Source organism: Anser cygnoides, chromosome 2 (assembly GCF_040182565.1).
Source record: "Anser cygnoides isolate HZ-2024a breed goose chromosome 2, Taihu_goose_T2T_genome, whole genome shotgun sequence".
In the NCBI taxonomy this organism is placed as follows: Eukaryota; Metazoa; Chordata; class Aves; order Anseriformes; family Anatidae; genus Anser; species Anser cygnoides.
Window position 1 is genome coordinate 57,269,330 of NC_089874.1, and position 15,763 is coordinate 57,285,092.

The window sequence follows — 15,763 nt, forward strand, 5'->3', positions numbered from 1 at the left end:
CGAAGCTGCTCAAGGTGTGCCACAGAATACTTAAAACACCTGCAGCCAAAACCTTTGCCAACTTTAGTATGTCTTGACTGGCTACGATTTGACTTAATCACCTTTGGTCTTTGGTTGGTAAGAGCTCTACTGATGCTACTGTTGACCTATTCAACTTCTTTATAAGGTAACGCAAATACCAATATTTCTAGGCATAGACACAGAATGTCTATAATATTTTTTACTCTAGTGAAGGTACAATACAAGGGACTGACTAATAAGGACTTGTAAACTTTTCTTTTTTTTTTTTTGACATGTTTAGGGTATAAATAGCTTGGCTTGATTAATGAGAGGTTGCTTGGAAGATCATCCAGAATGAATAGAATAGTTCAAGCTAAGCCACTCCTCAGCAAATACTAGAGTGTTGCTACCGGGTAATTGAAGGAGAACTTTCTGCTTCATTATTTTGGCTTTTCCCTCAGCTTTCTTGTCACCAGTCACCATCACATCACAGAATAATAGCTCTGTAATGAAGCTTTAAAACAATCTCCACAGAAAGTGATTTGAGGAGTAGATATGAGGGAGGAAGCATATACTTTTCTCTGATTGGCACATTTGAAGAAGGTAGGTCTGCCTAATTTGGAAGGCCTACCTTAGAAGATACATAGAGAAGATGTTTTTATTTAAAAGCCTTTTCCTCATACTGAATGATTATACTACAGTTGTGCTCACCAGTTCCTATCAAGGAGAATGACAGCTTCTGCACAGTGTCAATGCTGGCTATCCTAATCATGTCAGGGAATTATGCTGGAGTGTTTTACTTATAGGTGCAATATTGAAGGAGTGTTTTACTTTCAGGTGCACTTCCATCTGTTAAATTCTGGGTGTGCAATTTTGAGCTACTAAGTGCTCACAACATTTCTCATCACTGGAGGATCAAGTGACTCTGTATAGTCTGAATATCTATTTACAAAGAATAGGGATCCTTTGAAAAGAAACGTCAGTTCACATAAAAGCAGCATGTAAATGTTTTCACTTTTTTGTGAATTCTGAACTCTTCATGTGCTGGCATTTCCATGTAGTAAGCCCATTCATTTCAACAACTTTAAGTCCCACTTATGATTCTGCTGAAATAAATGAGTGGTACTGCCACTATAACCAGTTTCCATCACACTTCATCATCAGTTTCAAGAAACAGATTTATGCCGATGAAAAAAATACAAAACAACAACAACAACAACAAAAGACCACAAAACATATACTTATAGGTTTCCTCTAGGCACCCTGAGGCCAGGATACCTGTAATGCCTGTATAAATTCAGCTTCCTTGACATCTTATTCAGTCCTAGAGAGAAAAAGAAGATACCAACTTTGCCCTTGTGCTCTTGTCTAAATAATAATAATAAATGATAAATCATAGAAAAAACATTTTCATGAATCTTCTTAAAGATCACTTATCAAAAAGGCAGATAAAAAAAAATCTTGAGCTTTATCAAAACCAATCAGTATTTTATTTCATTCCACATACCAAGCTGAGTAATCTGGAAACACCAACAGAATGTTACTATTTAAGCATGAACAAGAAGGAGAAGTGAGACAAGAATTGCACTATACAATTTCATGCATAACAGTCAAGATACAGTAATTATCTTTGGCTTGCAGAATACATCTCGTTTTGTGCATAACTTCTACCTTATACATATTTATTAAGCTGTTTGCATTAAATGTTGTTTTAAAATGAGTCCCGTCTAATTTCCCTGATAAAAAAATGATTACTAGCTCTCATTATTGTCTAATGTCCTTGGCTAATTACTTGTTATTTAGACTAAAAATGCTACCATTAATGTTCTGCTAATAGTCAGCACTCTTGGCTATGCTTTTGGGAAGAAATCTCTGTTTATGTACTTAGTTATATCTATATTCTGAATGCCCTTGCAAATTATTGCTTAGTTTTATCACCTTTGTTAAATGTTTTCAACAAGAGAAATTCATGCTTATGTGATGTGCTTCATGCTAAACCTGCGAGTCTCTCGTATCTTCATGCACATGCATGAACTGCATGGGAACAGTTGCCTATTACAGAGTCCAGAGAGGTAAATGCTAAGAAATGAAGGTGGTTCCTAGAAACAAGGCCCATTATATTTTAGTGAAACAGCTTCCAGCAATTACTGGGTTTAGTTCAGCTCGGTTCTATGTCAGCTCATGCAAGCAGAACTCTAGAATAGGTCTACTGCAGAGAAAGCTGACTAAAGGAAACACTGTCGTCCATGTGGGTCAAAATGATTATGAGAACAGAATGTGGATTTGGGTAAGAAAATGTACAAAATAGTCCATTCAGTGTCTCTCACCGATATTTGCTCTCAGATTTCTTATGTTCTTAAGGATAATTAAATGACATTACAGTTGGATGAGCAAAGAGGATGTGAAGGATCATTTATACCATCCTTTGTCATCTGTAATTAATTTAATATTTTTCCTCCTAACTCACTTGACATTTATGTGTTATGGTCATAAATAAAATGATTTACCAATAGAACAGCAAATCAAATATTGTAATACTGTTGAACACAGCCAATACGTAGAACAATTGACTGTATAACCTATGTTTTATATGTGTATAGTCTCTAGAGTGGGATTTTTACACATCATATATGAAAAAAAAATAGGTTCTCTTCTGGGGAAGAATACATTAAAAATTGTATTTTTTTAGACAGTATAGTTGTATGCACGGCTGGTGAAAGCAAAATTTTAGACAGATAATTGTTTACCTCATTTTTATTTAGATCTGTTTTATAATTAAATGGTTATTCTCCATTGGTTCATGGCAACCATGGGAATCTTTGTAGCTCAAAATTTAATACTATTCTCTAGTAGAAGTGTTAACACCATATGTTATTCACAAATATGTCTTTGAAAAAGGGATTTATACAAAACCTATCTATGTCAATACGTCTTTATTACTACAACGAATGATATCTTCATCCCTCATGTTCTAGAAACAACTCAGTAGCCCAGAAGTGGCACATAGCTAACAAAAATTTGTTTTACGTAATGTATTAAAGAGCTTCTAATAGACTGTCCTGGTTCCAGTTAGGACAGAGTTAATTTTTCCTCATAGTAGCTGGTAGGGTGCTATGTTTTGGATTAGGATGAGAAGAGCGCTGATAACATGCTGATGTTTTAATTGTTGCAGAGCAGTGTTTACACCAGGCCAAGGACTTTTCGGCTTCTCGCTCTGTCCTGCCAGCGAGCAGGCTAGGGGTGCAGCAGGAGCTGGGAGGGGACAGGCCCAGGACAGCTGACCCAAACTGGCCAAAGGGGTATTCCATACTATCTGACGTCATGCTAAACAATATATAGGGGTGGCTAGCTGGGGTGGGGGGCTGGCTGCTCGGGGATAGGCTGGGCATCGGTCAGCGGGTGGTGAGCAATTGCATTGTGCATCACTTGTTTCTTACACATTATTATTATTAATACTATTATCATTATCACTATTATGTGATCACATTACCACACTATGGTAGTGATTTGTCCAACACAGAGTTACTTTCAAGCTTGAACCAACACTTTAATTCTGAATATTGACAAACTCCAGGTGAGTGGAGATTCAGACTTGGGGTTTAACAATAAGACAAACAAACAAAACAAATGAAAACAACACAATCCACCAAAACAAATGAAAAATTCATATTTACTGTTGCATTAAGTCTTGCTTTCTTGAAGGTGTGTATTAGCTTACACTGGAATAGAACTGCAAAATTCTGTTGTTGGCTGCATGTTTCAAAGACAGAGAAAGTTAGATAAGGTTATAGTATTTTTTTTTCATTTGTCTCCTTACTGTTTGCAAGGTTTTTTTTTGTTTGTTTTGTTTTTTTTTTTGTCACTCAAGAACTACCAAAGAATAGTGCAGCTGTTCTTTTCATGGGAAACACTGAACACTGTTGGACTTTATGTAACCAAGGAAACTTGACTGAAATGAGCGGTACATGTACTAACTTTCATACTTATATCTCAAGCAGATAATGTAATACAATAAAAGTTCTGCTATTGGGCAATTGGCTAGGTTCACCTATGCTCACCAGAATATACATATCAGGTATTAAAATCATCATTCTTCGTTTTCCATTTAAAGTAAGAGTCTAACGTTAAGCTCCTAAAATGAGATTTAGACATAGAAATTAAATTACTTGATTTTAGAAAATGTGGAATAATGAGTTCACACTTAAGGATGTATTATTTTCTTAATTGCTGCCTAGTAATTTGGAATATTAGACTTGGTGTTAATTCGGAATAAAAAGATCCTGAAAATCTTGGCTATGGCTAGAATGACACTATTTTCTTGAAAGTGGTCTTTTTAAACAACGCTATTCTGTACACCAAAAATAAACACAAACTCTTTGAAACCTCACTATTAATAATGTACGTCTCTCAGATTGATGTCAAGCAGTGAAACAAACAGTTTAATTGAAAAAACAAACAAAAAGGTTGTGAATGCCATTTTAAAACTGTCTGGTTAATACAGAACTAAGTGACGTTAATAGGAATAAATATGTTTGTAGCATAGCAACTGAGGCTAATTTTACTCAACATCTCTCTCCACTGACAGGTCTCTTCAGTTTTGGATACCAACTCAGGTTTTGAAGCTGAGAAAGGCAATTTTCTAAAATTGGCATTTTGCTCCTTAGCAAACCTTAACTGTGTTTAGTGATTTGCTACATTGTTTTGCTTCTCATTAATTGTCTACCATTCCTTCTCTTTGATCTATCTTTAAAAATATGTTTGTATAAATCAGTCTTTTCCCATGTGAAAGTACAGCCATCTGTAAACTACATAGAAGATAAAGCTATAAAAATGCGATTTGATCAAAAACTCACTGCAGATTAAACATTTTTTTTATCTATTGTGAGTTTTTCAGATTTGTTTTTATATTTATAAAGTAAAATTCATAGTAAAAGAAAATTTCATCATCATCAAATTTAGCTATTACATTCAGAACATGGTTTTGTGGTATCATGAAAAACAGATTTCTGTCTCAATGTTGCTATCAAAATAGTCCGTAATTCATAGATTTAATGTCATTTGGCCCTATAAATTCACAAAATTTGTATGACACTTGTGAGCTGTAAGAATCCATTACTTAGAGTAAATGGTATATAATGAACACCTGCAAGATCTTGGTACAGATAGCCAGACTCTGAACACTCGAGAATTTGACTTACTTATTTTTATACTGTTGATAAAAGCATGCTTTTATTTTATTTTATTTTATTTTATTTTGTTTTGTTTTGTTTTGTTTTTATTTTGTTTCTTAATAAATGAAATCTAGAAACTAGTCATCAATAAGATTCTAATAGTGTAACAACACCGACTTTCTGCTAAATGTGATTAACCCATAGTGCATAGCTGGAAGACCTACACAGAGAAACCATGGCTGCATCTCTGGTAATAGGTTGAACAATACCACTGAGTATTTTCAGGAACTGGAGAACTACTGTTTACATAGTTAAACAATATGCAAAGTCTCTGGCATGTCTTTAGCCTGGGGTAACTCATGTTCTCCCATACAATTTGGACACGATTCAGTAGGTAGGGAGTCAGGGATGGTTCCCAAGAGGTTCCTGGCTCCATTGTTCTACATTAAGCTACAGTGGTTGGGGTATGGATGTGTGTGGGTGTTAGTTGGCCTCAGTACCAATAAATATATATATATATATATACACTATATTCATTTATATTTATTTATTTATATAGATTTATAGATTTTTATATATATATTTAGATTTTTTAGAATTTATAAATTTATATATATATTTATTTATTTATACACACTATATTTAATTCACTATTTATTTGTCTCCGTGCCATATTTTGTTTTTAAAACTCAAATCTCACTTCATTCAGAGCTGTGAAATTACACACATGTAAATCTGAAATCATGTAACCGTGTCAGAATCTGCTGTTTCCTTGAAAGATCCTACAGAAAGATGTGGCAATCTCTTTTAATTGACCGTGTAAATGCTTTTTGTCACCTTGCATCTAAATAAAATAAAATAAAATAAAATAAAATAAAATTTAAACAAAACAAAACAAAACAAAACAAAACAAAACAAAACAAAATAAAATAAAATAAAATAAAGTAAAATAAAAATAAAAATAGAAAAGACTAGCCACACAAAGTCATATTTCCAAACTCCTGCTTGTGGAATGTAGTTTGTTGCAAGTAACAAGATGCATGAAACAAGGAGCTAATCAAAGGTCCTAGACGGAAGCTTGATTAAAATAACAAACTGAGACACCTAGACACATAAAACACCATGGATAATGGGTAGAGACTTAAAATATTGGTCAGAAGGTAAAACAGGATTCTATCTTTTCTTCCTATTGGCAGCTTTTATTTGAATAGGCAATCTGCATGTAGCTTTGGAATTTCATCTGCTGTTAGTTGATTATTTAACAGCTGTTTGTACATTTTATTTTCTTAATATCATCTCCATCTGGCCCAAAGGTTGTGGCTTTGGGGTGGGGGATGTGGACCTTGTTAATGAAATTTACATTGTCCTCAGCTCAAGAGTGGATTGCTGCAATATGATCTACATGATTAAAATATTAAATTAATTTGTAAACTGAAGTCGATGTTCAGTGCAACACTATTTTCCTAATTAGCACATCACGATGTGCAGTGCTTGAAGATTTATAGTGGCTTTAGCTGATGTTAATTAAAATGTAAGTATGTAGGGCAATAATAGTAAACCTGTGGTCTGTGTACTTAAGTCAGCACATTGTCTTTTCCCCTAGTTGATTCAATATGCCTTCAGCATTGCCTTCTCTACTATGTCCAGCTGGAAAAATCTCATGTTTTCTATACAGTGGGACAGCTCATCTCTGGCTGAACCTCTCTCTAATACCCGACAAAAGACAAAAACAAGCTGTGGTACTGTACTAAGGAGTAGGAGATAAATAGCTAAGGCTCATCACCATGAAACTGTCACAAGCATGTGCCTTCTTAGTAGTAGCTATTTGGTGCATATGACACAAAAAAGACTTTTTGGTGAGTTATTAAATATGAAATCATTTGAGAGTTAACTGTGCAAAGGTTGTCCCTGCTCCTGCTCTAAATTACCATGGCTGCGTTAAAGGCAATATAATCCATGGCAGTAATAAAGCCTCAGTAATCTGAAGTCTCAACTCGTGGTTCTTTGCTCAGAGAGAGAGAGAGAGCACATGTTGGTGTGTGCGCGCAGTTTTAAGAACTCTAGATCCACAGAAAGTTCAAATAGTCCTTGATGGACGGTTGAACTTGGAATCTATTTTATTACAATACAGTTTTAAAAAAATTACATTGCAAAAGATAAAAGCTTGCAGAAAATTTGTAAAAAAACTTTGATTGTGATATCATATGAAGGAAGAAATTGATTAATTACAGTAAACCTAGAATTGGCCCTTGGTATACAGTAGCACAGATAAGTCTCTTTCCTCTCTCTGTACATTCACAAATAGTGCAACACATGTAAGAGCTAATCTGGAATAAAACAGTTAGAGGTAAACACCTGAAGTCCACTTTATTTATTTATTTATTTTTGGCATGGCGTGCGTGTGTGTGTGTGTTATTATGGATGAATTGTAGTCCAGCCCCACGGACTGAATGCTTATTACTTGTTGGGATGCAGCATGGCTACTTCCAAACTGCAGCTTTCTGCATTGCTTCATTCAAAAGGCATTAAGTGTATGCTCCAAAACTGTTTCATGATATGAACCAAAATACAGGAAGAGAAATGACTGGGAGATTTACTTTGAAAGTACATACCTGATATGAACTATATAATAGGTGCATCCAACTTCTCTGTCAGCTATCCTTTTAAATGAAATAGGACTAATGACAGCATTTAGCATCATCTTTGAAGTTCGTCAGATGTACTACTGTGAAAGCTACCTAATACAGTACATATTGGTCATTTTTATTTAAATGTATGTTTGCAGGTACAAAATCACTAGATAAACACAGTTTTGAGAGGATCTCCATGGGACAGTTGTACAACAATATTTCATATTATGAAAGCAGTCTAGGGCCAGATACACCAGCAGTGTACTCCAGCTGCTTTGCAATATTCCAGTAGCCCAAGGAGGCCATAAACCCAATTTAACTGGTCAGTTAAGTCAGTTTCATGGCTGCTTTGTGCCACCAGACTGGCGCAAAGCTGCTGAAATGCACTCGTGAATTTGTCCCATATTCTATTCTACAAAACAGCAGAAAACCTTAAATAGTCATACCTGAAGTGGTATATTATTCTGTATGCCAATATAACAACCTACCTGGAAATTTTGTTACAAAGTGGAAACACAAACAAAAAGGAAATTCTTCATTCACTGAAAAGAATGAAAATACCATAAAAGAAGGGGATCATTCTCTGTTTTTAGTTCATTTACCATTAGTGTTAAAAAAGAGGGAGGACATTCCCACCCATCACAGACACATGTATAGCTAGTAGTAGTTAGGCCAGGACCTCTCCAGGAACCACTTCTTGAACCTAATCAAACAGCTTCGCCTGGGCACTACATTTTTTTTTCCTACTGTTCTTAGAAGCTTGTCTTGAAAACAGATATTTCAATACTGTCCACTGTTTTTTCCAAAAGGAGATGAAAAATGCTGTTTCGTTGACTCTTCCATGAGAAACAAAACTTTTATATATATATATATATATATATATATGTAGTATCATGATAACTGGGGGCCTGTTCTATAAGTGCCACAGTAAAGCCCATTAAAATAATAATGTCTTCAACTGTCATTAAAAAAAAAAAATCCAAACAAATAAAAAACATCACAACAAATACTCTGTTACATTGGGGTAATTCAGTCATCCTCTCTTAACTTCCACTTGGGCTAAAATGTATTTTAGAGATGTTAACTCTGCTGTTTTCAATCCGTTCAAAGCTACTGACAAAAGTAATGTGTTTACTGGGATCATATAGGTTCACCGAAAGGTTAGCACTTCTCACAAGACAGATTTAAAGGTAAACACTCAGTATAGGCAATACTTTATCATACGTTAGCTTTCAGGAGACAATAGTTATACATATTTATATAGCTATGTATATGCATAAGCTGAAAAAATACTATTAGTTGCATTCATACAATAGCCAGCAGATGCTTGAAGAGAATAGTTCTTATGGACTTGACATTTTATTCTCCATCTTTTTCTTGACTCCACCCCCCCCACACACACACACTTATCCTAAATAAATGATCTGTCAGTACAGAGGCAATAGAAGATGAAATAATCCGTTCTGTTTTTCCTTTCTGCCTGGATCTCACAGAAAACTGCACAGTCAGTAGCAGTCACTGTAGCCACCTAATGCCACCTCTTCATGTGAACATAAATCCAGGAAATGACAGAAAAGAGATTACCTGTATCTTTAACATTAGGCTACTGGTCACATACAATGGTAGACTTAAGTAAACCACATACTGTAGTCTCTGACTTGCATGACATATAACTTTCCCTCAATGACTGCACTCAGTGGTATTCCAAATGCCATGTATTGAAAAAATGTGGCTGACTCATGTATTTTACATCAGTTGATAAATCATAGGCAATATCTACTCATAGGTTACTGTTAATAAACCCCTTGTGATGATGTGTGACCATAAACATGATGCTATCTGCAAACTACAACACTTTTGCTTTTATAACACAAAATGAAACAGCCTTCATATTTTACCCTTTTAATATTTTTGTCTAATTGACAGGTATACAGGAAGCATACAGCTTATTTTATGCAAGTCTGGAGATCTATGACTTGGAAATTGTATACGGCCAACTAATTAATCTAGTTTTATTGCTGAAATTGCTGTCTTCTGTTAAAATGTTTAAAGCTTAAAGATTTTATTTACTGTGGATCTCAAGTACTTAACCCAGGCACAAGGCCTTAATTGAAAACAGTGCACCAGAGCTCAGATTTCAGAAATGTGAACAGCAATGGGAGGGCAGTTACCACACAAACTGTAACATCCACAGACAAAAGGTTATATACAGTCTTTAGATAATTCCCAACACTCAGAGTTGTGAGTACTGCAATCTAAACTGGATCTTATTTTCAGCTACAAAAGATAGCTACATAAAAGTCAACATGTCTGAACTACAATGAAAGAAAAATTATGTTATTTTAATGAGGAAAGAATACCTGTCCTTGCAATATTAGCTTGTAGCTAACCAATCTATTTAGTGATTGAGTAAATGGTATTTATAGTGTTTATGAAGCTGGAAGATTGCAAGACATGCAACAACTTTATACTCCATTTGCTACTGCTGTGTGTCTAACTTGGAAAATAAAATATTCCTAGAACCCTTAAATGTGAGTATTTATCTTGTCAGTTGGATGGGTCTTTCAATAAAGTCACATGGTCTTAGCTTAGATAAGGGAAGCCATCAGGTACTATGCTTAAAAAAGTACAAACCCAAAGATAATCAGCCCTGCAACCCCTTGCAAAACAGTCAACACTCTTTTAATATTTTATTGATTAAAACTGTCCAATTTTGACCAATTTCAAAATACAGAATATGACAAAGTGGCAGAAATTTAAGCAGATTTTATTAAATTGTTCGCAACTCTTTTGCCAAATAGGAGAAAATCTCTTTCTCTCTCTTATGCACAAACACCTTTCCATATTATAAATGTCCTTCTGGTTCTCAGCTTTCTATGTTTTTAATTTATTCTCATCATCTTACATTCTGCTTTAATTGACTTAAACTACTTTCACAACAGTTGTAACCTTGCCTACTACTTTGATTAATTGATATCTACTTCTCTAAGGCTTCCTCTTCAGTTTTAAATCTTGATTTCCTATTTCTCTGCTTCCTTTGATTCTTGATAGCCCAAAGAATATCTTTCTTAAGATTTGTTTTATGCGTGTTTCTGTAATTTATCTGATTTTTATTGCTATGAATATTTTATTAAAGAAATAGGAACACATTTTTTAAGGTGCGATACCAAAATGAGGGGCATTTTGGAAATTAAGGCATCATCCTTGTGTGGAAATATATGTTTAGAGTCCTGTATCTCAAGACATTGGTACATATACATGAAAGGCAGTTAAGCCTACTTTTGAAGTAAAATCACTAATGACATAATAGAAGCTTGACAAAATACATACTCTTAATGTTGAGATGAAAAAAACACATTGACAAGCCCTTATTCATTCAAGAACCATGTTAATAAAATTGAATTTCCTCAGTATTTAAAATTGATACTTCATCATAATGGAATGCTGGAAGAAAATAATGGAACTACTTAAGCTAGCCATTAAATCTGTAGTCTTTCAGGCTTTATTTTATGACTTAAGACATTTCATATCCTGAAATAAAGCTTTTGAAACATATTGAGTAGGCCATCTTCAATGACAATCTGATATAGTGACTTAAAATATGTCTAAGTAAACTTCAGGACAAAGCTGAAGAACAAAAGCTGTACCTTGAACCTGTCCTTAGCAGCAAATTTAAGAAGAACAAAGAAATTCTGTTGTTGGGACCACACCCTGAAACTAATCTTAAAATAAAATAAAAACTGTTATATCACAAAAGCTACAATATTTTTCTATCTTATAAAACACAAAGATAAAAACTTTCCATTTGACTGACAGGTAACAATAGTAAATCAACTTTAGGTATTAGTAAATGAATTTAGAGGTAAAAGAAATGCATAGAGTCATAGAATATCCCGAGTTGAAAGGGAACCACAAGGATCATTGAGGCTAACTCCTGTCTCCACACAGGGCAACCTAAAAATGAGACCAGATGTCTAAGAGCATTGCCTAAATGATTCTTGAACTCTGGCAGACTTGGGACATGACCGTTTCTCTGGGGAGCCTGTTCCGGTGCTCAACCCCCCATCCAGTGAAGAAACTTTTCCTAACATCCAGCCTGAACCTCCCCTGTTGCAGCTTCAAGCCATTCCCTCTGCTCCTATCGCATGGTCTTCAATGTGAGGGGACTAAACTTACTATGTTGTTGTACCACATACTTCAGGTATGCTCTTAGTTAAATCACTTGGTCCAGATTTTTAAATATCGTTATCTCACTCTCCTACAGTCACTTACTGCTATTGAAATCAGTGAGAATAAGGCCACTAAATAGTTTTGACAGTCTAGGCCCTAGCTTTTTTGTGTCCCAGTTCTTCTATTTGTAACAATGTGTGTTAACTAATTGCGGTAGAGTGCTTCAACAAATGATGATAAAATAAATATACAGAATATGTAGAAGAAGGAATTTTGAAAATCTGTAGCACATAAATGTAAATAAATCTTTTATTTTTTTCATGAATTTTAGACTGACTTGGAGATGTAGATATCAAAACACTGAAGACAAGCAGCATTCCTGAGGAAAGATGAAAATCTCTGTTTTTGCCTTACTACAGAAATTTACTGTAGTAAGTAAAAGTAACTTTTATGTTAGACCAGTTATGAAGAACCACATAAGCTTTCATGAGACTGACCGTAATCATGTACCTGAGGCAGACAAAGAACACATGGTCAGCTGAATTATGACACAATTCTGGTCCAAGTTCAGATTAACATTCACTGGAGTAGCCTGTTCTTGTCTATAATCACAAAATTCTGGTCAGTATTAAGTTATCTAGCTTAGCTTCGCAGACATATTTTGGCATGCCATTACTTTGTACTGAAGATAAGGTCAAGAGATTCTGGAAAATAGGGTTAATTAATCAGTAGTGCTTCAGCCACAATGAAGTACCTTCCTGAACATCTTTCCTGATAAAATGAGTGAAAACAGGACTGGAGACAGAGTGAGTTAATGCAGTAGTTTTGTAGAGAGACTGAGAGTTAGTCAGAATTCCTGTTAAACTCTGGGTTGATTTTAAACTTTGCGCGGTTTAAGCCTAAATCTCCAGAAATGTAATAAAGTGTTTCTCAAGGTCAGCCAGAAAGTGAAAGTAGCATTTGAATCCCCAGGGTTATCAAACCTGTGCTGTTAGGCTCCCTTTTTCATATTCTCAGATATAATTCATAACTTCTTTTAAACTGAGATTAAGCAAACTGTAGAAATGAATCATAAGCTTGACCATTGATACAAAGAAATAAAAATAAAAAAATAAAAATAAAAATAAAAATAAATAAAAATAAAAATAAAAATAAAAATAAAAATAAAAATAAAAATAAAAATAAAAATAAAAATAAAAATAAAAATAAAAATAAAAATAAAAATAAAAATAAAAATAAAAATAAAAATAAAAATAAAATCAGCAGGAAAAGTAGGGAAGTATTCTTTTGCGTCAGTTGATAAGAATTAGTTAGTGTAACTAATATGCCTGGCATTATGACTGGTAGAGATTTGCTTGGTAAACAGATAGGAGTTACTGAATTTCTGAGATAGTTGCCTCATAATGCAAACATCAAGCAGGAAGTATATACTGCAAATCAGTAAATATAGTTTAGAACAGTAATAATCCCTTCCAAAAATGTTCATCACTTCATTTACTGACTGGCTTACTGGAATGCTAAGAATTTTCAACTTCATATTGGTTGATTAGCTGGCAAATTGGCCATCAGTGCTGGCACTGACCAAGCCTATAATGATCATTGGTTAGCCTTTCTACAATATCCTGAACAAAGCTATTATTGTAAGGAAATAGGCATCATAATTTGTACATATATATTTAAAGTATATACTTAAAGTTTAAACAAATGTTTTGCTTGGAATGTAGACACAAAATAAAATGCATCAGGTCTCTATTGCATTCCAGCAATGGCAATTTGCTGCTGTGCAAAGATGTTTCCATTAGTTTCACACAGGTAATAGGGTAATGAAATCTGCATGCTTGTGATTAGCAGAGTTCAGTGAAAGCTGAAAGACCAGTTTGATACTGAACCTGTTATCATGTAAGGAATCTTGTCTTGTCATTGGTACACCATTACCAGTACCCAAACTAGCTAATTTAGAGCGAAGTCTCTTCTATCTAGATGATACAAAAGTATAAACTTTGAACAACAAGGAGAACAATTAAAATAACTGTAGAACTCTCTCATATTTCTATGTTCCCAGCTAGAATTGTAATTAAAACAGCAGTTTAGCTAGTAACATCAGTAATATATCCTACAATCCTAATTTCTTAAAACCATAAAAAAAAAACAACTGTATTTTTTTCAATGATTTTTTCAACAATTGAAGTACTACCAGTAAGGTGAATTCTACTGGGGTGTCTACACTGCCTGGTGTAGAACCAGAGAAACAGGTTATCCCACATAACCAACACATTGAGCTCAGTTTTGTTGTAAAATGTTTTTTAGTCATATGTCAGATATTCTTTTTTTCCCCAACTGAAAAAAATCTTGATGATCTCCATACTGGTGAACTTTACCACAGGAAGAAAAAAATACCTAACCTAAAAATAAAGATGCACTCTTTTTTAGGGAAAAGTAAGAAAAGGACAGAACTTGCTATAAAGTGCTACTAATAGCCTCCTTGCACCCTCTTTATTATGCTAGCACTTAAAAACAGGGAGTTTGATAAGAGTATAAATATAACTCTGGAGGAATATTGTTGCTATAATTATACCCCTGAGGACAGGGAATGGGAGATGGAAAAACTGTTTTAAAAATATGAGCACAAGATAGAATGAGAGGTGATTGTCTCATTACATGCATAACCTTTATTATTTAATTATTCTTATCACTTCAGAAGCAGAACCTCAAGAAATTACACATATTATAATAATACTACAGTAATTATCTCAAAGTCTCTCCAGAGCTGTCAGTAGTGGTAAAGCGAACACAAACATCTTATCTTGAATTGCTATGCAAGAATCTATAAATCACAGTCAAAGTAGTAATTTACTTAAGACCCACTGTCATTATCTTGGAAAATAAAAACTAGTTACATGTATGACAGAAGAAAGAAATTTGAATATTTGTACTATTTGCATTCTGGCAGCAATTTCGACCACATTCCTTCAAAGGAATGCAACCACTGTGTTAAGGTATTCAACACAGGACTGTAGGTTTACTACTAAATCTTACAGAATAATTTACAACAAATAGGACAAACGTTTCTTTTAAAGGGATCTAGTTTTTGATGTGTCTTTTTGGATCCTTACTATCTGCATTTTTTTATGAGGGTTATTCCAAAGTGTTTTGCATGACCTCATGTTGATCAACAGAGAAATACATTATCAAAACAAGTTTCTGAAATGTCAAGCCACACCAAAGAAGATAAGGTCACACAAGAAGCTTATTAGGGATGGAGAAGTAAAACACAGGACCATTTTACATTTAGGTGTCTCTAAGTATTATCTCACAAATTTACATCAAATGAAGTTAGGATTAAGAAAACGTGAGTAAAATCAACTTGATTTTCAAATTTGGCAAACAGCTAAAGTTCCTACTTATCTTAATTAGAGAAGCAACTGGCAAATTGTTTTGAAAATGAAGAAACTTAAATGAATTGCTCTGGAATTTGATAGGACCCTAACTCTAGGTAAGAAAATAGTTTTAAAATCTTCAGTTTGGGTGTCCCACATTCCTAACCAGCTGTTAGCCACTTACAATGAAATACATTTTGGCACATTTGATTCACCAACCCTTATTTCAGCTCTCACAGATACAGCTGTAGGTTATTTTTACTCCAGTGAAATTTAGCATGACCAGAGATACATTTATCATAACATTGTCTCTGCAACAGGTTCTTTGCTATTCTCAAGCCTCTTGACATTCTTTGTCAAGCTGGCTGGGCACCACCTATCACAATGGAGATACGGCTTAGTGAGTTTACCCAGG

The 15,763-nt window shown here is 34.3% G+C and overlaps 1 protein-coding gene across 1 annotated transcript in view; it reads right to left on the bottom strand.

Annotated features, from left to right (window-relative positions):
- Window positions 1–15,763, bottom strand: part of CNTNAP2 (contactin associated protein 2) — a 1,164,016-nt gene that overhangs the window by 266,348 nt on the left and 881,905 nt on the right. The gene's annotated exons all lie outside the window — the stretch shown is intronic.